Here is a 23,503-nt window from a genome sequence, read left to right on the forward strand (position 1 = left end):
TCGTAATGCCCCGATTCCTTACTGGATCATGATTCACTTGTTTCTAGTAACCCAGGTGCCTGGGACAAGTAGATTACATCTTGGGGATGTTTTTTTTTTTTTTTTTTTTTTGCTAGTTTTCAAATTTATTTCCTGTTATAAGATTAGTCTAATTCTATGGGCAGACACTTTTGCTTCTTTCTAGAAATAGATACTAAAATTAAGATATTATCTGAGAGATTCTGACAAATTCTCTTAATGATCTTATTAAGCAAGTTTATGAGGAAATATTAGCTAAATCTAAGGTTTTAAATATCGACTGGCTACGATGTAGTGTAGTGTAGTGTATCTTAAATGTTATTTAAACATAATATAATATAAGCTTAGTATATAACAACTCTTTCTAGAAGTACTGACCAATTTCAGGATTAAAGCTGTCTAATTCTTTTGGCAGACAATTTAACTTTGAACTAAAAAGAAACCCCAGCTGTAATAAGCAGCTGTAATCTATTTCAAGAATTAAAATTTTTTTCAAAAATTGATAGTAGTCAAATCTGCCTATATTCAGGCTATTTTACTTGCTAAGGTGTCATTTTCTGCAGTCTGCTGTACGTACACCAGCTGCTGGAACATGCAGTTTGGAACATGCAGTTATGTGGAAGGAAACACTGCAAAGCTAGCATATAAGTTATGTAAAGAAACAATCATATTAAATAGGTGAATTTATGTAATATTCCATATAATAATTATATATATTAAATGAAATATAAGATTAGTCAGCTTTTAGATGTTTTAGATGTTTTTATTAATTTCAGGCTTGAAATGTTTTTCTGTAATTTTGCTTCTTTCTAAAAGTAAGTGCTTAAAGTGTGGAAAAAATGATCAGGCAATATGAAAAGACAGATTTAAGGTTGAAATAGAAAGAAAGGAAGGAAGGAAGGAAGGAAGGAGCAGGAAGAGGTGGAAGGAAGGAAGGAAGATGATTTAATAATCATATATTTGCTTGAATCATATAAATAAAACATTAGATAACTGATTATAAGATATTTTACTCACAATTTTAAGATATCAGTTTTTGTATCATGTAAATGACATCACTGCAAGTGAAAACATCTTGAATATAGTCTGATTCATTTATTATTTCTTATTATCTGATTACAATTAACCAAATATAAGATTATTAAGATGGCCTACAAATAGCAATATTGGAACAAGATTATTCCAAGCTTAGTAAAAACGTCCAGCAATAGTTGATAAAAATCTTACATTTATTTTGCTGTAATCTTGCAATAGGAAATATTAGGTACATTCAAGAATGCTTCACTTGCTAAGATGCAGTGTTTCAGTATGAAAAGAAAATAATGACACTAACAAGTCTCATTATCCAATAGATTTTTAAGTCAATGGCTCAAACATTATTATAAACATTAGGCATGACAAACTCAGACCATTCATTTTCCTTAGTCTGCATTAATGCCTTCAACTAGCTACCTAGCTGGTCATATGTTATTACATTACATTATATTAGCTGGATTGAAATCAGAGCTCTAGGCAACTGTTCACAGTCATTTTACTTTATTCATTTGAAGTCTGCCACCCCAAGATACAATGTCATGTTGAGGCAGGGCCTGTGACTCCCAGTCGTCCTCTCCATGGCCCCGAGACATGAAATCAATGCTGAGCATTCTGCAGCAGCAAGAGAGAGACACAAATAATTGCAATAAAACTGTACTTTGTTTATGCCTTTTCAGGATAACAGGATACCTGACAGTTAGACAGCACCGTCAGTGATGCAGTGCGTGAAGCTATGCCTATTCATCCAAATAGTGAATCCTGTTAATCCAGTTAGTCGAGTATTAATGGTCATGCTCATGCTTTTGTTTGTCACTCACTATATAGAACTGCACATGCCTGTTCAGATTTGAAATTGATTTTTATACATGATAAATTCATTCAGCAATTATTAGGTGTTTTTAGCTTAACCAAACTGCTCGTACGGGCTAATAATTCTTAAATCATGACATGTAAGAAAATGATGCATCATGCACAAACCAGTGCCTAGCACCTACATCGAATTGCAGGACTAGCTGTGATGGTGATGAATTAGATATTTATTTAAGAACATCTGTTCTGTGATTCATTTACAAATACCAAGTGTGGCGCTTTTGAGAGGCTATCATGATGATTGTTCCTCTGAGAAGTAAATTAGTATGTTCATAGCAGGCAAAGTGTGCAAAAGAGTGGCTAAGGTGGTGTCAAAGAAAATATATATGGTCCCTGCAGACCATGATAAGTAGGTCTTCTAATTGCAAAACCAGCAGAGAAGCCCAAAATACTATAACTAAAGCTGTAATATTATACAGTAACAAGATCCAGGGGAGGCAAGTGCTGCATTTCAGTGTTTTCTTAGTCTTGCACATGCACATCCATTTAAAACATGTAGTGAATGTATTTATCAGTGTGAGATTTAGTTATCTATACGGATTGTTCAGAAGATGTGATTCATTTTCTATAACAACAGCATGAACAGTTGTGTTGAGTTTTTATTAATATGCTCATTTTATAAGTGCAACAGGAACGTTTTCAATATGGAGGGGTCTGTGGCTTCTTAACATGTAACATGACATCACAAGCTCCTTATTATCTTATTATTTTTAAGATAGACATAAGAGAGTCTGGTGAGAGAACAATTGTTTATAGCTGTTATAATGTAAATGAGAACTGGAACCTGCTTGTCTCACTGGCAGTCCAGGACAATAAATGTGTGTGTGTGTGTGTGTAAACGTTAGGTAATTAGTCATGGTAATTTCCTGTTAAAAGGGCAAGATCAGAGCAAATATATTTTCTTTGTTTATGTATTATTTTTAATACCACTGAAATTTAGTGGGTGTCTAATCAATCTTGAAAAAAGGATGCTGTCTGGTCTGTCGATGAGGTCCTCTAAGATAGATGGATGGATGGATGGATGGATAGATAGATAGATAGATAGATAGATAGATAGATAGATAGATAGATAGATAGATAGATAGATAGATAGATAGATATTCACCTGCTGATTGACCGTTCACTGGGATGCGTTATTGTGTAGATCCCTTATGTCTCGTAAGTTGTGAGGTGAGGCATTTGTGGATCTTTTTTGTCTAGCACATCGCGCAGATACTCAATTAGATTGAATCTTGGGGAATTTGGAGTCCAAGTCAACACCTAAATTTCGATTTTCTAGTTTATAATGTATGTCCAGACTTTTATAACGTATGTCCTGTGAAGCTCATTTGCCATAATGCCCATTGTTAAAAGCGCTATACAACTAAAATTGAATTGAAATTTAATTAAACACCTTGAACTCTTTGTCAAACCATTCCCGAACAAGTTTTTTTGCAGTGTGGCAGAGAGCATTATCCTGCTGAAAGAGGCCTCCGCTATTAGGGAATACTGTTGACACGAAGGAGTATACTTGATCTGCAGTAATGATTAGGTAGGTGGTACGTGTCAAAATTAACATCTACATTAATGCCAGGACCCAAGGTTTCCCAGAAAACATGGCCCAGGGCATCACACTGCATCATCAAACTGTGAATACTATTTTTATAATTGGAATAACATTAATTACTCAAGTCACACTTAGTGAAGGAATATAAAATGAAAATGAAATTACAAAAGAAAAAAAAAAAACCTCTTGAGTTTTAAAAGGTACTTATTGATGGTGTCCTGTGGAAGGGACCTCTATATCTTCTTGCTATTTTCTAGTTCTTGGTACATTAGGCAGTCCGTCACTATGCATTATATTCAGTCAGGCTGATCTGCACAAATGTACCAGTAATGTTTTAAAAATAAGAGAAATAATTTTAAATGCATCAGAAAAGAAACATCTAGAACAGTTTTCATAAGCACTCTGTTTGCTGGATTCTGTACGCTGCCAGCTGAGTGTGAATTCTTGGTAGCTGTGTTAAAGTGGACATTAATGTTGTTCAGATGTAAGAAACTCACAGATTTAAATTCTGCACTGAAATGTTGGAGCAGCACTGGCAAGAAAGCTTGTTTACTTGTATTAGCAGTATAGACAATAACACCTAAGTTCAGAGATTCACACTTAATTTGAAGAAACAGTTTTGCTTTTTATTTATTTTCTTTTTTAATGGGTGAAAAAAACAGGTTTAGTAACTGATCTAGAGAACTTATCATCTGTCGTGACACCCAGTGTATATATAGCCATGTAACTATGGACGTTATTTCCATGGCCACAACCAATAGCTCTACATTTACTTCATTTGGACACTTGAGACAGGATAAAGCTAAGCAGATCAGCTCTTGTGCCAGTCTTTTGAAGTATAATAAGAATAAACCCAGTATACATCCTTGGGGTACACCATGGTGAAGAAAAAGTCTACTTTTGATATGAAATCAATTTGAATCACTCGGTCATCAGCGTGATATCCGAGCTGTTACAAAGGAAATGGTGAAATAATGTGCATCAGCCAGTTTAAAGGTCATTCAAATCTAACAGCAAATTGTCTTGCCTTCCTAAAGCAAATATCTGTTGCTCATTTTGAAGGAACCCTTTGATCGACTACCCCTGCTACGTGCTGCTGCAAAGGTGTCAATGATCTCAGAGATGATAAAAGAGAAGAAAAAGCATTGCACTAGTCTGGATGACTATTCATGTGTGTTTAATCAATCTGATGTCCAGTGCCAATGTCAGGGTTATTAATGCTGTGGTGCATTACAAAGTCTTTTTGTGTTATGCCAGCAGTTCTTAGCCTTTGTTCCTAATTTCCATTTTCTTATTTGCTTTTGTGTTCTGTATTGCTTTTAGCTGGTTTAGGGTCAGTTTTATTCTATGATATCTCTATCTATCTCTGACCGACAGTTTCCTTAAAAAATTTCCTTATGACATTTAAACCCCTGTGCTGTTGAATGCCCTAATCTGATTGGTCAGAATGTGTGCATTATTTTCATATAACCACATGACTCAGAGAGCAACATGATCAAGAGATTAATACTGAGGCCCTCGTACTAATATGTTATTGTTACTATAATAACTATAGAAAATAGAGTCTGTAGTGTTTTGCAAAAGCTATGTTGTTGCTTAACAGAGTAAAATGTGTAATAAAGTATGTGGATGATTTTATTAGGAGACATTTATTTTAACATTTCTAGAAGTAGTCTCATTGTAAGCACTTTGTAACAGTCAAAGGTTTTCCAGTATGCAAAAGTCTTTAGGACAGTTTTCACTTTTGGGTTTCTTGCTAAAATGAAGGCTGCGTATTGAAAAATAGTGAGGAGATTAAGAAAAAGAGAGAGAGGGGAGAAAGGAAAGGGGATAGGAAGTTAGAGACAGACAGACAGATAGATAGATAGATAGATAGATAGATAGATAGATAGATAGATAGATAGATAGATAGATAGATAGATAGATAGATAGATAGAAATATACATAGATAGTGGATAGATAGGGAGAGGGGGTGGAGAGAGAGAGAGAGAGAGAGAGAGAGAGAGACTATAAACAAGTACAGGAACTAACTTGATGCTTCACAGCATGAAATCTAAAAATAAACCTTTAAAATGCAAGACATGTGTGTGTCAATAAAGTAACCATTGTAAATGTTGTCAAATCGCTTCACACTCCTAACCATGCAGTATATACGAAAATGATATCCGCTTCTGCATCACATCACTTCACACCCCTGGCATGTGTTATTTTCATGAAACCACTGGTCTATAGTATAGTATTCATTCCATAATGCGACCCGGGAGCAGGGCCAGCTTCAAATCACAGCTTTATTTTACTACACATTATCATGACTATTGCAACAGCTCAGTCACAGGGACTTCACATAATCTAAGGTCAATAATAAACGATTTCTAAGGAATTGTAGTTTTTTTATATTTTCTTGCCAAAATGATGACACTTTTTGTATGGAAGATGTCTAAAGTGTCAGCGCTTCAGGACAGATGAGTTTGTCCTTTCTGCTTTCTGTTAAACATGACAGGCTGCATCTTATTAGCTTTGAGAGGAAAAAAAGTGGCTGATGGTAGCAGGGATCAAATAAATAAATTTGTGTTCAAAGTTTATTGGTCACGTACATAACCATACACAGTATTACACTGCAGTAAAATGCTTTATTCAAATGTTTGTATTGTCAAAAGAGAATAAAATTAAAATTATAATATGTTTTATTTATATTATGCATTTTCATACTATTGAATAATAATAATAATAATAATAATAATAATAATAATAATAATAATAATAATAATAATATTTAGTTCATTATATAGTAAGTAATAACAAGAACTTTTCTTGAGGATGTTCCACACTATGGATCTGTAACTATAACTGGATAAAAAGTGTAACATGTTCTTTGATAAATCCAACCTTGTGGTGTTTGTAAAACCTTTGTAGTGTAAAAGGAGTAAAACATTTCGCGACATGTTATTCTGCTTCATGCTTCCCTTAAGTAGCATGCTTCATTGTGTGTTATTCCTTGCTTATTCCACTTATCTCCTTTTGCTTTCATCTCCAAAGAGCTAACAGTCAGTTAAAAACAAATCTACTGAAATATTGAGATTTTTTTTTTTTTTTTTTTACAACTGACTGACCTTAATATATAGTTTGTGGCCCACTCTACAACTGAATGAACAACATATCTATATCAAGTTTGTCTCATGTCTGAGAAGAAACTGTTAAATGATGTTACCACAAAATATTTTGCATCCACCTACTCACTATGAAACAAAAACAACACATACAATGTGGGCATTTATTGCTGTCAGAGAGTAAATTTCCATATTATGCAGGTTATGGTTTCAGAAATTATACAGTCAAAAATGTTCCCAAAACACACTAGATATATATATATATATATATATATATATATATATATATATATATATATATATATATATACAGAGAGAGAGAGAGAGTACAAAGAGGTGACTGTCTTCCAGAATACTGGATATGGTAGATAATATCATTGAAATCTAGTCATGATGCTTTGTGTAATGTTCACAACACCTTTATAATGAATTCTTTATCATTTTTGGTAATGTTTGTAGTGTATGTAACTTAAAAAAATAAGGCTTATCACCATCCTTAAACTATTGTAGATTAAAGTAATTTTTTACACACACACACACAAAGTGGTGTCCATCCAAACTGTATCTATGAATGCAATATATTTGCTAAAGTGCTACATAATAATTGTTGAGAATAATAATTATATAAAATTATCAGAAGCAGATAAGTCTGTCGTGGAATGTTATCCAGCCTTGAAAAGGTTGACCCGATAAGAGGATTGTGCCTAATTTTGATTTCATTAAAGTGTTTATTCAAAGGAACAATGGGGGAAAGCATGAAATTGAATTGTTGGAAAAGATGATGACAGTATTATGCCGAAGCACAGGGTTGAGTTAGGGTGTCATCCTATTTCTAGGTTAATTACATAGAGCCTTCATTTCAATTGTCAGAGGAGGAACATTGCTCAACCTAAATTACATAGAAAACCCTGAAGAGAAATTGTCTCATCCATGTAAACCAAAGTCTATTCCCCCGCGCCATTTCGCTACTTGCCCATAAGCTGCACTGCAGCCACCATTCCACCTCATAACACAGTCATTATGCGCCCTCCATCTGCACACAGCTCAGCTCAAAACCTAGTCTTGGTGACAGGATTTTTTTTTTAAAAAAGGAGAAGAAGAAGAAGAAAAAAAAAACGTCCGTCTCAAAACGCCTCAGTCAAGCTCTGTCTTTGGCATCAGGCGCCGACAGTTTACAAGGCATGCCTTCAATTTTCCTCATCAAACAATGGCTGTGTACACAGCTCATTCAAGGCTGTGAAAATGCAACAAAACGTGATTTGAACATCAAGCACTGGACCATCTGTGCAAGATTACCAGTGCCACTGGTTCTTTATTGTCCTAGTAATACTTGTTTTGTCTCACCTAAAACAGTACATTCCACAGGAATATATTTTGGTGTTATTATTTTCATCTCACTGTCTGTCTGTGCAGCCCTGTCATCTACTCCATGCCAAAGCAAAGGCCTCTATTAAAATTGCACACACATACGAGACACAGCTTGGACTTTGCTTGATGGAGTCTTTACTTATATATGCAATTTATTTCACCTGCCTTTGTTAGCACCCGGGCCAGTCTAATCCCTGACCTTACAAGGGCTAGTCATTAAGATCGGTATCTTCAGCACATAAAAATTTATTTGAAATCAATTCTGTGACCTTCCTATGCAAAGACAGGTGATGTCAACTCCATCTAGATGAGACAGAGCAACATGACAGACTCTGCCACATCTCAACCATAACCTTAAGCCTGTCCTCTTTGTAAGAGCACCTTAAAACATGGCACTTAATCGTTATTTCAAATTTAAGTTGTTTATCAAATATTAGACATCCCATTACATATTCAAGCTTTAGCATCTATCTGTTATTTGCAAGGGCTTCTGCTCTCATGACTCACTTCATGCTGCTGTGTTCAGTCCCACACACATACAGCAAACACTGTGTTTCCCAAAAAACAAATTATGTCCATTCTTATTCTTGCTTAATTGGGTAATGTCACCATAATGCTGTAGAACTGCTGTTGTAATCATAGATATTGACCTTTGCACATCGCCTTGTTCCCTCCCTTTTATCTATCCATCTATTTATTTATTTACTGAACAAAACATGTTTATAATGGACAAACCATTCGACATCTTATTGAACAGAAATACCCTTTTAGCTGCACAAACTCAGGTTAGCACTAGCAGGCTAGTCTTGGAAGAAAACTCTTGGAAGCACTACAATGCTAACAAACTTTAATGTCTGATTGTCAGACAGCTGAACAGCTAAAATGGCTTGCTAAGCTCACAGCTAATGTAATTAGGGTTTTGGAGTAGTCAGATTCAATGAAATGCTGACTATAGACCTTCAAATCTTTAACACAAGAAAAACATTCTGGCCATTAAAAACCATACTTACTATTAATAAACAGTATTTATCCTTTATATGGGTTTAACTCAATATAAGTCCATTATCAGATAATCTTGTGGTACAGCATGAGTGGCCAGGCATCATCTGGTCCAATTCCCTGTGTTGTTTTACATACAAATAATACACTTTTTTGCTACTTTTTTACACTATTGAGCTACACAATCAATCATCCCTTCTTTTGACACATCATCACACTCATTTGTCAATTTGTCCAGGAATGGAAAGGTGGTTTTTGCCAGGGTCGGACTACCATCAGGAGTGACCCAAACCTCTGATTCAGGATCCAGCTAACAATGAAATTTCCATTCCCATACATCCTTAGCATCAACTCCAGTCTGTAAATGTGTGATCATCAATATAATATAATATAATATAATATAATATAATATAATATAATATAATATAATATAATATAATATAATATAATATAATATAATATAATGTAATATAATATAATATAATATAATATAATATAATATAATTCCTGGTGGGAAATAAGTGAAAGCTCAAGTACTACTCCATGCATGAATTATATTATATTTATTGACACTGCAGAAAGATATATTAAAAGATTTATTTGCATTTGTTCACTCTCACACTGTAAAAAAAAAAAACACACACACATTTTACACACGTTTGCATCATTTTAAAGTTCTGAACTGATATGAATATTTTCTGCATGGGAGCATCATCAGAAGTGTACAACTATGCATACAGGCAGCTTAAAGCAGAAGAGTGACTCATCCCAGAAATGTGCGATTTTTCATAATATGATCATACCGAAGAAGGTAGGCAAGGTAATAGCCATTTCAGCAAAGAGAGAATCTTTTGTTTCACAATGCAATATTAACAACATTAATGTGGTCATAAACTCTTCATCCTGAATGCAAGATGAAGAAGTTTATGACCACATTAACGTTGTTAATATTGCATTCTGAATACACTTGGATGCGATTTTTTTTGGCACCCTCTGTCTGGACTCATGTGGTGCTTGTTGTTATGGTAATGTTGACACTAAATCCCACTCCCCACATGCTGATACTTTGGATCGAATTACGTATAACTTGCAAATAAAGGATGTGTATAAGCAGTTCATTCAGAACCGACTCAAAATGAATGTATTCGGAATGAAAAATATTGCATGTAAATATAGCCAGTGTCTCTTTTGCCTTGCTTATTAGAGAGCTAAATCTACATCCAGACATCTGTAAATGTATAGGCTTAAAATCACAAATTGAATTTAAATGCCTTGTCATGCAGCTAAAACATTTTTAGACACTGGTTAATATTGCTTGAATTGTCTAGAGAAAGTAATTATTACGTAGTATGTGTAAGGAAAGTAGAATTGAGGAAGGTATATCAGCTATAACATTAAAAGCATTGACAGGTGAAGTGAATATCATTGATCATATTGTCACAATGGCACCTGTCAAGGGGTGGGATATATTAGGCAGCAAGTGAAAAGTCAGTTCTCGAAGTTGATGCACAATGGTATGTAGGCAGTTCAACAGAGACTATGTTCTGCTGGGAAACCTTGAGTCCTGTCATTCAATTGGATGTTCCTTTGACATGTACCACCTACTTAAACATTGTGCAGTCCAAGTACACCCCATTATGGCAGTGATACAGCAGGATAATGCACACAAACACTGCAAAAAAAAATGGATTGGAATGAGGAACATGACAAAGAGTTAAAGGTGTTGACATGGCTTCCAAATTCCCCAAATCTCAATGTGATCAAGCATCTGTAGGATGTGCTGGACAAACAAATCTGATCCATGCAGGCTCCACCTCACAACTTACAGGACTTAAAGGATCTGCTGCTAACCTCATGGTGCCAGATACCACAGCACCCCTTTCAGAGTTCTTGTGGAGTCCATGCCTTGATGTCTCTGAGCTGTTTTTGCATAGGGGGCCTATATATAAAATATTGTGTGTGTGTGTGTGTGTGTTTCAGATCTACAGGAGAACAATGTGATGAATTAGTTATACATGCACACAACAAATTGTTCCTGCCCTGTTCTGTCTCAGAACACAGATGTTACATGCGGTGATGTACACGGGCGAGCAGCATGACTGTGACACATTAATATTATTTCTCATTCAAATGCAATTCAAAGGACAATCATTGTTTCTTATTCATAGCAAGATGTGCAGAAAACAGTAATAAGCAGTATATTTTGCACTGCCTGGCTATATAAATCACCTAATAAAACATTAAGCACTAAGGACATTTTTTGATATGCACACATATGGTCTTTTAAAAAAATATTTTCTGTAATACTAAAAATGACTCTATAGTCTTTCTAAAATAAAAAAAAAATTATGAATTTTTATAATATTGTTTTTCCTATGATAAAATCAATTTATTAAGGTAATTAATTAAGCTATTAATTAATGCAGCACAGGTTTATTTTCCTGCATTTCATGTTTGTAAAATATATTGAATTCACACACACACACACACATATATATATATATATATATATATATATATATATATATATATATATATATATATATATATATATATATATAAATCTCTGTACTCTGCATCCAGGATTGTGCTCTTTGATTTACAATTTTCTTTCGTCTAATGGCTTCCAAGTCATCCCACACATCATGTTGGTGATGGCAACTAAATTGTAGAAGACTTAGAAAGCATTCAAGCATCATTCCATCCACAATTGCTGGATGTGACACTGGTTAAAATTGTGGCATAGCTCTTCCATGAAATGTGCTTGATACTGCTTCAGAAATGCATTTTCTTGCCAATTGAACCTGAAACATGTTGCTTTTTTTTCTACAAATAGCCTTTAATTGTTCCCCCAGAGGAAGAAACTAAAGAAAACCTATTTAAAAGAGTGCAAAATGTAGAAAAGGTCTGATGGTTTTAAAATAACCTCTTCAACTCTCAAATCTTACATTGCATGAGAAGATTACATATATTTCACCAATAAACATGCTTGGAGTTTAATTGGCTACATTTCGTTGTTAATAGGTGTGAATGAGTACATGTATGTTCATGCATTCATGGTGTGTTCTTGCCATGACTTTTCCCAGGATAGACTCCTGATCTACCATGATCCTGTGCAGGATAAAGATTCAAGATTCAAGAAGCTTTTATTGTCATTTCAAGCACCTATAGCTGATGCAGTACATAGTGAAATGAAACAACGTTTCTCCAGGACCCTGGTGCTACATAAACATACAACATATAGTTCAAAAAACAACACAGAGTTAGGACCGAAATTTGTCCAAGCCACATAAAGTGCACAGTGTGCAGCTAGGTGCAAACAAAGCAACGACAAGACAGTGCAAAAAGACAACACAAAAACACAGGACACTTAGCGTCGAAAAAAGAAAAAAGAACATGTGCAATGAAATGTAAATGAAATGAAACAAAATGAGATGATGTACAACTTTGAGATCTGACAACATGTATTGTGCAAAAATACAAAAGCAGATCTGATATGAAAAAAAGAAACCTTTTGAGAAATATCACATGAAATATACGAAAAGATTACACATGAAATCGAATCATGTGATTACTTAGATTTACATTTCAGGTAAGGTGAGAAATCAGGTTCTATGTGTTCTCAGCCTGACATTATGGGTCCCACATAAACACGTATCAATTAATCAATGCGAAACTCATTAGTGCATCTCGTTTATTTTGCTTTCTCCAATGAATAAACTGCCAAATCTAGAGAAACTAATACAAAATACAATAATCTCACTCAATCTGTTGAAGACATGTAGTATTTTAGCTTGGAATGTATTAAGGTTCAGCTTAGGTCAAATGGATTGTCTCTGTCTGTCTGACCCTGTGACCTCATAGACATAGCATAGATCCTCAGCATGTAAGCCTTGTCCACCTGACAAACAAACAACAATCCCTCACCTGGGCCATTACTGAGGTTACCTATCTGTGGTAATTCATTGCAGGCCAATGGTCATACAATCCCTTCTCATCTCATCTGACTGAGACGCCACATTATGGACAGACAGCCAACATGCATCAAACACTGATCTTCCCACCCCCTCAACGATCTGCTTATTACCCATCACACACCCACACTACTCACCTGATGGCAGCACTCATTGACATTTGAAAATACAGATGGGAGTACACGAAGTTCTCTCCATCTCTCTCTGTCTTTATTTCTCTCTGACACTTAAGTATGGACTACACTACACACACGCACATACACCTACACGCACAGCACAATTGAGATAAAGCCTCAACCAGTGAAGGTGACTTAAATAGTTGCTTTTCTTTTTTTCAGATCAAAATCCGAAGCATACCTTCCATAAATTCATGGCCCCGAATGTATTGAATCTGACTTTTTGTTTACGTTCTGTGCCTTCCTCTCAACAAATGATCTTTGTGCCTGAAGGGCAGTTGCTTTTGAATGCCAGTCTTCTTCTGCACCATGAACCAAGGTCACGATTGTTGCATGTTTTGAAAGCAAAGGTCAAGATTTATAACTCCTTCGCCCCCTCAGACTCCTCCGCATCTTTGTTCATCTTGTTCAATAAGTGATAGCACAAAGGCAGTACATAGGAGGCAACTTTTCTATCCTCCCTAAGTTCCTCTCTATATTGTTTCCATAGAGATTCATCCTGGCAAGAGATAAAAGATGCAGGTTGACTGAGGTTTATTTTATCATGATAAAAAATAAATGTGTTACACTAGTGGATTCACCCGGTGACTAAAGCAGAATTGCTTTTATTTGGGCCCTTACATTATTGAAATGTAAGAACAAACATTCCAAAAATGATAATCAAAGTATTTTTAAAGTTGTTAACTTCTTTAACATTTGGTACAGATATGTTTTTTTTTTTCAATAAAAAGTTTAGATTCTAAATGGAGGGATGTGTGGGGCATATAATTGGAATTAGAATGGAATATTACATTTAGTTTTGTTCTTTTTCACTTTTCAAGGGACTTTATAACACTAGAAGTTTTTCTTTTTGGTTGAGAAATTTGCAGGAGAAACGTTTCATTTTAAGAAATGTTGTGTTATACCAAGAAAATTCACCATGTAAAGTTTTCCACACAAATATCACCTCAGTATCTTTAATTGACCCTTCTTTCTCAGAGTTTCAACTTTGAAAGTAAAAAGAGAAGTAACAAATGCTGCAGATCCTTGGTGTTGCAAGACAGGTTTTGAGTGGCTATTGAGCACTGTAAAGAGAGAACGAAGCTAGTCTTTCTTTGGAGACAGATGGGATAATACACAGGCATGTATTATAGCAGCCAGAGATCAATCCTTTCTGAAAGAACCTGAATGTTAATACACTGAGGCACACCTTGCAATTTACCTCTGCAGCCCTCAGCAGCGATCCCTGCCCAGCTGTGCCAGACTGATAAGGTATATTAGTGTGTTCTTTTCTTCAATGATTTTTTTTTCTTCTTGCTGTTCATAATGACTCATGGATCAGGGAGTGGTGCCAACAGCATGCAGATTAAGGCATACAGAAAAGCCCATTTGATCATATCAGTAGGGAGAGGAAAAGAAAGATTTGTACCAAGCTTACCTCATGGGTCTCATACAGTGTTGATACAGAGATTTCAGAAGTGCTGATCTACTGTAAAAAAAAAAAAAAAGAAAGAAAGAAAAGGTTTTTAATTATGTTAAAGAAATAATTTAAGCAGTACATGCATTGGTTTAGGTTTTAGTGCAAGAGGCGCAATTAGCTCACCATGTATTCACCTTGACTACACATGTTTTTTCGATCTAATTGCCAATGAGAAGTCACAGCCTTCTGCTTTCGGTGCCAAAAGGAACCTCCATTCACTGCTGAATCTAATCTAAAGAATAGCGCAGCAGGGTTTGTCTAAATGAGTTTATTGACATGGATCAATCAAGTACGGCATGGAGAGAAAGGAACAAAAAAAAACGTATATAGAAGAAAAACACATTGAACACAATGTTACTTCGTACGCTAAAAAAACACACACAACCACGCACACGCGCGTGCACACACATGCTCGTGCACACACATGCACGCGCACACACAGCACACTGTACATGCTTTATATGATACACCTGAGAAATAACAGACAATCCATGCCATTCTTTTAGTTCATTAGGAAACAAAGAAATAATGAATGAAGTCTTGTTTCCTGGAAATGAACACTAGGGACATTGCCTCCCTTGTTAAATTTATACCAATACCATCCTTCATACATTGCTGAAGAATCTAGACTTTTCGACTGAGGTATTGAGTGTCACAAAACTCCACTAGCTTGGCTAAGATAGCAGAGGATGGTTGTCAAAGCAGCCATTGAAAGACAATCTGTGGGGTTGAAGCACCAAGGACAACAGCACTGATAGAAAAATATCAATCACACAAACGTACACGAACTCTCCATGTTCGCTGAAGGCCGCTTCATAGCAGTTAGCATACACGTGTCTCGTCCATTTCAGTATGACCTGAAACAATGTCCAAATGAAAGAAACAGGCTCACCAGTTTAACTGTCATGTGTGTGTGTGTGTGTGTGTGTGTGTGTGAGAGAGAGAGAGAGAGAGAGAGAGAGGTGGATTCTATAACCCTATCACAAATGCATAACCAGTTACTATGAAAGTTCATTTTGAGTAGCAAAATAACCCTCTGCATTATTCATGGGCTGTTTTGTGCCTTTTACATTGCTTTAAGCCTTTCAGATTTGCATTTCTTTAACATGCCTCAGAGAAGTCCTTCAGTGTCATAAAGCATGAATCTTAAAAAAATACCAAGTGATCAAACCCTTTAAACTCTGGGAATGGGATAACCACATGACCTTAAAACGAAACAGAGCTCACTACATTAAAATGCTCAAAAATGTCAGTTTTCCCCGCATAAGAATTTTAGGCATTGACTGCACAGTGTAATTTTGCAGGAAGCATTTTGTCAGTGAATATTATCATCAGCCCCCCACTGGGCCTATAACTATAAGTGGTTGATCATTTCTCCACTTTAAATAGATTATGAGGTCAGCATTCAATTCATTTTCATCTTAAATTTCCAAACAGTGACAGATGACAGTGTTGGTAAATTCTCAGTGATAAACTGATTGCGGGTCATTCTTCTAAAGCTGGTGCCACGATAACTGTATACTATATTATAACCAGTTTGGTAAACATCGTCCATAGATTCTGTGCACATTTCCACAGGCATATGTAACCTCTATTGAGCTTTTAATTTATCATTTAAGAACCACAAGAACACATATTGAACTGGGTACACTATACAAAGCTGTAGTATACCAGGTGAATAACAGGCAGCTCGTGTTTCTGAGGCAATAGCCATTGCTTACAAAAGATGCCTAAGGCCACTTGTAATTGCTTGTGATTTGTAACATATTAGTGATGTCAAAATTTATGGTGTGATCAATGTCTACATGGCGAGGGAATGACCTTTATTGAGTGTGAAACCATGAGAGCTATGGTGCATTAGCTAAAACATATAAAGTACACAGTATGCAGTAGACACGTTATTAGGCAGGTCTGTACTTTCATTTTAGATGAATCACATATTGTGGGCACACAGCAGCCCTCAGAGGTTACATAACCTCAATTTACAAATGGGTAGTGTTGCTGCCTCGCAGCCCCAGGATCCTGTGTTCGATCCTGAGCTCAGGTTACTGTCTGCACAGACTTTCCTATTTTCTCCCTGTGTCTCCGTGGGGGTTCTTTGGTTTCCTCCCGTGTCTGTGTATTATGCCGTGGGATGGACTAGTGTCACATTCTGAGTGTATTCCTGCCTTTCACATATGCTTACCTGATTAGGATCTCCATCCACTATGACACCGACCAGGATAATGTAGTTGAGGATGAATGAATAAATGAAGATTTATGGTCTGATCACTCTTTAGTTATGTCCCAGCACTTGATCCTCAGCTTGGGTTACTGTCACTGTTATGTTTTTTTTCCATGTCCATAAGGGCTTTCTCTGGGTTCTCTGGTTTCCTCCCACCTGCCAAAAATATGCAATGAACTGATGTCCCATTCAGGGTGTTCCCTTGCTAAATTTGGATTCACTATTACCCTAACCTGAATAAAGCAGTTACTGAAGATAAATAAAATAAATGATCGGATCAGTGAATTAATGAAAATTGATGTTGTGATTAATATTTACATGAGTGTTTATTGAGTGTGAGATCATAGCTATAGGACAACGTGCAGGCTGACCTTCTGCACGTTATAGAACCTCAGTTTACAAATTGGAGGCATACAGCTCCAGCATTCGATCCTGAGCTTGGGTTACTGTCTGTCTGTGTTTTCCTCATGTCCATAAGGCTTTGATGTGAGTTCTCCGGTTTCCTCCTGCCTCCCAAAAATATGCAATGCACTGACGTCCCATACACTGACGTATATATTCCCGATTTGCACTCCATGGTTAAGTTCTGGATTCACCTGACAAAAATAAAGCAATGAACGAATTTCCAAATGTCAGTGGGATCAGTCTCCAGGTGAACAGCTAAGAGACAAAAAAAGGCAATTCATTCTAAATGATTATCATGCTCATCCAAGTAGTTTTACAGGATGTTGATAACCAATGATAACTTAGTTGAGAATTTAGAAGCAACGACACAATCTGCTGGCAGAACAGAAGTGACCATTTATTTGCCAAACCAACACTGCCCCCTCTTCCGCGAAGTGAGCCACAGTCTCCATCAGCAGTGCGGCTTTTACATGATGGAGGCGGAGACGCTGAGACGTGACCCCGCCCTGCTGCGCTGACGTCATTCGGGCACTCAAGGAGTCGGCGGCGCTAGGGGCGTGTCCACAAAAAGCCGACTGAGTCTCGCAAACATCGCGGCGAGTGTCAGATTGTGTGAGTGAGTGAGTGAGTGAGCGAGAGAGAGAGAGAGCGCGTGAGTGAGTGATGCTGCACCAAGGCGCACTTTCATCCTCCTCCATTGGGAAGAGCGCGCGCTGACAGCAGTCCATGTTCCCATCCATTCTGCGTTTAAGTGTGACTCGTTCCGCCAAACAGTGAGCGTGACAGGCGAGAGAACGCACTTGGCTATGTTCTCAGCGCACCTCAGTAGTGCGCACTTGTGCGTCAGACACACCAAATTCACTAAAACAATCCCCGTGTGGCCCGGAAGACTCCCCTGTTTCCAATGATGACTTGTTTTCTCCCTCCTTTTTCCTTTCTTCCCCAGTTTTTTTTTCTTTCTCCCCTCCATTCAGAAGTGTTGCGTGTTCAGTAAGCAACTCGGAGCATCAGTGTGAGTGAGAGTGCAACTGAAAGCAGTCGAGTCCATCCGTCTGAGGAGGAGGAGGAGGAGGAGGAGGAATTACAGGGGAAAAGTAAAGCGCGAAGGTTCCAACGCCGTTCTTGTGGACCGTAGACTTTTTTTCCCTTTCTTTTTTAAAGGACACACATCGTGCTGTTTAGCTGGATACCGACTCAAGCTGTTCGATTTTCTCCTGCGAAGAGATTTTTTTTCTTTTCCTCTTTCCTATTTCACTCCACTTGAGTCTCGGCTTCACGGCACTTCATCTCCTAAAGCGGCGATGGTGCTGCGTGACGCGAATTAAGAAGAGTTTTTTCACCCCTCTACATTTGTCAAGAAAGCAAAGGTAAGCAGCATCTTCTATATTTCTTCCAGTTTCATTCTAGCCTAAATAATAGGTTGAGATTTTTAGGCGCGTGCTTTATCCCAGCTTCCAAATCGACCTACGTTTATAGCTTGGGCATATAACCGGTGTGAATAGACGACTTTTCTGTATCTTCTCCGTCTACTTTTGTTAATATAAGTGAAATGCATGCGTAAAAAACACACTCTCACTAACCTTATTTGATTCATTTGATCTTAATCTTAATCTGGGATGCCCAGGATTAAGAAAATCAGCCGGCATTTTCTCTCGGGCGTACCATCATTTCATTTCTTTTTCTTTATACTGAAAAATATTCGACTACAATCATATTGCGTTTTCTCTTTCCCCAACATCTACGTTCTAGAGAATACCCGATTCCCCAGTGCTTAACATTTGTGTACCAGATAACATCCTATTTCATGCAAGACACCTGGCGCGAAAGCCCCCCACATCATATAACGTTATTTGCAGCAGAATAATCGAGAGTCGAATTCGAAAACAAAGTTAAAGTGGCCTTGTGCGCGAGAAGGTCCGAGTCTTCGAACCATGCGCACGTTGACATAGGCACGCATTACCGTTAAGCAACTTAAGGGAAAAAAGAAAGACCCAAGCAGCTGCATGACATCAGTTGCATATTGGACTGTCTACTTTGGATAGATAGATAGATAGATAGATAAATAAATAAATAAATAAATAAATAAATAAATAAATAAATAAATAAGAAAAAAAAGAAAAAGTTGATACAACAAATACCAAAAGTGTAGAACTAACGAGAATATATATATATATATATATATATATATATATATATATATATATATATATACATATAAACAATCAGCATTTTTATTGCTATTTAATGTAGTCTGCGTTAGGCTGGTACTGATGTTTATCCCCAACACCAATAATTAAGCTGTAGAATTGCGTTGGGGAAAAGTGTAGAATTAAACTATAGAGAAAGTCTGTGGTTAAACATAGAGCTACTCAGTTGCCGAAGATGCGTCACTCTGTAACCGGGCAGCTGAGGGGATTTTCCGGAGGATCCATCGAGTCTCTGCTTAATTCTCCATTCTAACATCCGTTACAGCCTTCCAGCTTACACATGACCTTGAAATATATATATATGAATATATATATATTTACAAAAAGGAATATGCGCATACACAATTTAATATCTTTCTTATTTTATTCTAGTATATTGGACCAGTACTGCAAGACTTCAGAGCACATTAAGACAAAACAATACTGTTTATATAAAGATCTACAGTACTGACTGTTTAGTAAAACTCTGAAACTATTGCAGTGCCTGTTAGCTGGAGTGTCGTTTTGACACTTTATTTTAATAAAATAAAGTTTTACTTCTGGAGATTATCTCGTTAGGCTAGACGTACATTTGGGATCTCATCTAAACAAAGATCATAACAGACGTTATCACTTGTGTGTCTGCATGTCACATTTTCAGAAAATGTGCAGAGTTCAGTTGATAGAATGTAAAAATGTGAAAAGTATAACCAAAGTTTCGGCATAGGAAACCTGTTGTCCTTCTATCCTTCTGGCTATAGAAGCTGGGGATGTAGCCTCAAGGGTATTTCTTTTTGTACAAGAGAAAGTGAATGTAATGCTTTAACAGTCATTTAAGCTACATTTTTTGTTCCTTAAGGGAACTAAAAAAAAACACGTCAGTACATTTGAGGTTACATTTCTGCTGTTTCTAAGTAAGGGAACAAATCGGTATCTGCACACTGTTATTTTTTCTGACAGAGTTGATTCGCTGTGACTGTATAATAATAAGGAAGCATAATAACGATTATATCACACGACTGACATTTTGTCTTCCATGGTGCAAACACTGTTGAAAAATAAGGGCAAACTACTCTTTTTTGACATTTGAATTCATTTTGGAAATTTCAGAAAGCTTGTTACACATCAGTACAAGGGTGTTTCAAGACCTTTTTTAAGAGTTGCGTACAATGTCACTTGCAGGGTTATCAGACATGGTATTATTTTTTTTAACATTATTTAAGACTGGAGCTGATTGGCATTAAGTGTATAGTGCTATTCCATTTTGCGATGGTGGTATGATACTTTGCAATGCTAAGCATGTTTTAAGATGAATACGCTCACTTTCATCTTCAAAGTTAAATGTAACTATGCTAATCCCGGTCTCATCCCCACCATTTGAGTGCCCTCTACTGACAGGTGCTTTTTTTTTTTTTTTGTCCCACTGCGGTCGTAAGTAGATAAATAGATAACAAGGGGCAACACTGCTACGAATTGTTCATTTCCATCTAGCAAATAATAGACAACATGCAAAAATAAACAATGTGACATGTGATAAATTAACTAGGCATGTTATATGTGTTAGGGGAAAAAAAAGAAGCGTTATATTCAGGGAATTTCACAGGCCTAGAAACAACTCATTTCAGCCTTCATGTTAAAGTGAAAAAGAAAATTTTCGACCGTAACACCCTGACCTTTACGATTCCTTTTGTGCATTTTCTTCCTGGCTATAAAGACAGAAAAATGTTTTCTTGTGTTATTGTATGTCAGCCTTTATCAAAGGTGAAATAAGTCCTGTTTTAGAAATAACCCCTTTTTTGCGGTAATGAACTACAGAGAGGTTGATGATTACAATTCTAAAGAACATTGGACTGAAAGCGAAACAGCCTTTAGACGTTCTGTACGAGGTAATTTTAGCCTTTTTGCTGTCTCTGTCCAAATAAATTTAATCCGATGAAATGACACATCAGCCGCTGACATGTTTTTTCACTTGAAGCCGGCCTTTGTAAATTGATGGATGCTGGTCTCGAAAAATTCAAATCAAAGTTTTATTAAAGAATATTTATAGGTCAAATTAAAAATCCTGACTGTGATTAATGCCTTGCATTAACAGCCAAACAAACGTCTGCTTGCGTGTTTGTTGGCCAGTTATTTTGTTAGTCCACTGCATGAAAACTTTTGCACAAACGGCTGACATGGCTCTTCAGCTGAGTAATCTTTGGTGACAGCCATAAATCGACTGTGTTGAATTAACTACATCTGTTTATCCTTTTCGATTGACAACCTATTTAGTATGTTAATACCTTTGTATTGATCAAGCACAAGCTTTCTGATCGGTGTGGCAGACCAACTTTGTGGCTGCACTTTACAATATTGAAACGGATTTGACCTTTAAACTTCACTCTGACTCTCTATTAGAGGTTTTCGATACTATTTTGCATTCGTCTTTGGTTTGAAATATAGTGAAATAAGTCAGCAGCAGGTTGTAAAAGTGCAACATTCCTTGCACAATATAGTCATCCACTTGAATGTACTAGAAATTCATAGCTGCCTCTACTATATTCATGGAGTGTTAAAGCAGAATAATGAATAAAAAGAGTCACGCATGGATGTGAAGCTTGACATCCCGAGTAGAGAGGAGGGAGAGCAGGTAGGGGGATAGGCGGCTGGCAGGACAGAGAATGGCCTCGTGTTGCTGACGGCAGGAGGTTGAGGGTGAATTCAAATAAGACGCTGAAATGTCAAAGAAATGAGGTACATTCAAACCGATTGGGAGCACGAAGCTCGACTGATAAAATGAACAAGTTGAAGTGAGTGACACGCTTTAGGCACTTGTCCCAGATTAACTTCCATAAGCACCTTTAATAATTCTGTGCAACGCCTCCTTGGTTTAATTACAATTCTGACTTCGCTCAGAGGTTATAATCTCTGAATATCATGCAGAATTCACCACCCCAGCTGCTGAGGCAGGAGACACCATACAGACAATTATTCAAAACAGCCATCCCATTGCAATGTAAGCTGAAATGCTCTGGGGCTGCGGAGATATTTTCTTCCTTGACAGCTTGGCTCATAATAAAAACAGGCAGCTCAGTCCATCACATTGTCATGTAAAGAGATCCGGAGTTGGTGTGTTCCTCGGCTCAGGCTCCAGAGGGATGGGTGGCTTTTGCCTACCCTGTGGATTCCATGGTCCAGCGCTCAAAATAGATCATCGGAACCCATTGCAAGCAGAAAAAGCATCCTCGGTGACACATGTGATTTCTCTTGACACGAGCTCCCAACGCGCTGGCAAGCTGGAAGTTTTCTCAAAGATTGAGAAAGTTGAACCTTCAAAGCTCTGCAAATCTATCCAGGGTGGAGTTTTGAGAGCCATTCCCAAGAGGAAATCTGAGTGTAAAATGGCTATACATGCTTTGCAACAAGATAAACTGTCCTAAATATGGGGAGGAATGGCATGTTTGCTCCCTTGTGGAATTGACTAATCCCAGCTCCATGTCCCCGGACTGAAAAGCTTCTTACAAAATGCTAAACAGTGCTCGCTGTGTGTTATGGTGCATACTCTCTCTGCACTGTTGTGTTCTATTTCGGTCTGTATTGTCAGCAGGACCGTATATGTCATTATTTCGGGATATCATCGAAGCATACTGAGGAAACCTGCGAACGTGAAATGTATGGCATCCTATGGCGCACAACAGAAAGTTTAAAAGTGCTCTTGGTTCTGTTAAGTACATTTGAAAGGCTTTTCACTGCCGCCCTTAATGTAAGTCAGAGCAATGTTCAAAAATCTAGATCATCTTTTCATCTTTTATTCACCACACTGTAATGCGTTCCTTCGCCAGCAAGTTCTCTTCATTATACATTTGTTGGGCACAGCCTCGGACTGACTGTTTCAGGCTTATCATAGTACAGTAGGTGTAGAATAATTGCTCGCTCTCGCTGGCCGAAAAAAGGTCCGAACTTCAAAGCAAAACGAATTATGAGCTCCTTGTGGGTTTTTTTTTTTTGCAAAGGACTGCACAGAGCTACCAATTTGTGAATCAGTGTAAAGAATAAGCTGCTCATTGATCACTGCCATGTAAATAGTGTGTACAGAGTTCTTCCATCCAGCGAACCTTTAATGAGTCTCTCTAGAGGTCCGCTACAGAGCGCATGCA

The 23,503-nt window shown here is 37.0% G+C and overlaps 1 protein-coding gene across 3 annotated transcripts in view; it reads left to right on the plus strand.

The window, feature by feature from the left end:
• The first annotated feature begins 17,809 nt into the window (after window positions 1-17,809).
• pcdh11 (protocadherin 11) overlaps window positions 17,810-23,503 on the plus strand; it is a 193,138-nt gene continuing 187,444 nt past the window's right edge. For all 3 annotated transcript variants that reach the window (XM_058398041.1, XM_058398042.1, XM_058398043.1), the window contains exon 1: window positions 17,810-18,548. The gene's annotated coding sequence lies outside the window, so the exon portion shown is untranslated. The remainder of the gene's footprint in view (window positions 18,549-23,503) is intronic.

This window comes from Hemibagrus wyckioides, linkage group LG08 (genome assembly GCF_019097595.1).
Source record: "Hemibagrus wyckioides isolate EC202008001 linkage group LG08, SWU_Hwy_1.0, whole genome shotgun sequence".
Taxonomy (NCBI): domain Eukaryota; kingdom Metazoa; phylum Chordata; class Actinopteri; order Siluriformes; family Bagridae; genus Hemibagrus; species Hemibagrus wyckioides.